Source organism: Geospiza fortis, unplaced genomic scaffold, assembly GCF_000277835.1.
Source record: "Geospiza fortis unplaced genomic scaffold, GeoFor_1.0 scaffold601, whole genome shotgun sequence".
NCBI lineage: Eukaryota > Metazoa > Chordata > Aves > Passeriformes > Thraupidae > Geospiza > Geospiza fortis.
This window is the reverse complement of record NW_005054566.1, coordinates 148030-149279: the sequence shown is the minus strand read 5'-3', so window position 1 is coordinate 149279 and position 1250 is coordinate 148030.

The following is a 1250-nucleotide window of genomic DNA, read 5'->3' as shown; positions in this document are numbered from 1 at the left end:
CCAGGCAGGAGAACAAAACCACCATTGCACTCATCTCGCTGCTGTGCTCATCTAATTACGTTATTTAACAGGATACCCTCTCATTGATTTTAATTACTCACATAATTTGGGAAGTAATTCACAGCACATCCCTGCAGGGTGCACGAGTCTGAGCCGGGAACAATGTCCTGGAGTCTTTGCCAGAGGAGGGAGGGAGGGGAAACCAGCCCGGCCCCCGGGCCAGGGGGACCTGGGGACCTGTCCCTTGGGAACGGCTCCTTGGGGAGCTGGGGTCACCTGCAGTGCAGTATTGTCACCTGAGATACGGTATTGTCACCTGTGGCATGATATTGTCACCTGAGATAGGATATTGTCACCCATGGTACAATATTGTCACCTGTGATATGGTATTGTCACCTGCAGTACAATATTGTGACCTGTGGTACAACATTGTCACCTGTAATACGATATTGTCACCAGCAATACAATACGTTATTGTCACCAGCAATACAATACAATATTGTCACCTGCGGTATGATGCAATATTGTCACCTGTAATACGATATTGTCAGCAGCAATACAATACGATATTGTCACCTGCAGTACAATACAATATTGTCACCCACACTCTGGGATTCCCTCCCCACGATCCCGGAGCCGCTCCTGATCCCCAGCACCGTTATCAAACGTTCCCCAGCACTGGTGGCTCTAAAAATGCTTTCACCCCCAGTCCTGCCATTTTCATGGGTTTTTTAAACACAGTTGCACACGGTTCAGCGAAACTGCACCCCCAGCATGCACTTGTTTGGTTTCTTCGCTGTCTTTTGTAAGTTCCCCTGCTTAATTAGGATGCAAACAATCCCAGAGGAATGTTTAATTAATATTATGAAGCAACAATGGGATGATTAAGCAAGTCTGGGCAGCTGCTATTTATACACAGGACATGTGGCACTTGTTGGGGGCGTGCATGTCAAGGAAAAATCCTTCCACGGATCTCCCGGTGCACTTTTATTGCTGGTTTTATTTGTCTGGCTCGGGCCTTTTCTCCTCTTTGTGCTCGCTGAGGCAGAGCAGAGGAGCCAACTCGGTCTCTTGTTCTGCTTAATTACAGTGAGAGCTTTGTGCAGCCCTGCCCAGCCTCGAGGGCTCCCCAAAGAGCCAGGCCAAGCCTGGGGCAGTGAATGCCCCAAATCCGGGCCGGGAGCAGCACCTGGGGGCCCTGGAGCGGGAGAACATCCCAAGGATGGGGACAGGCTGGGAGAGCCTCGCCA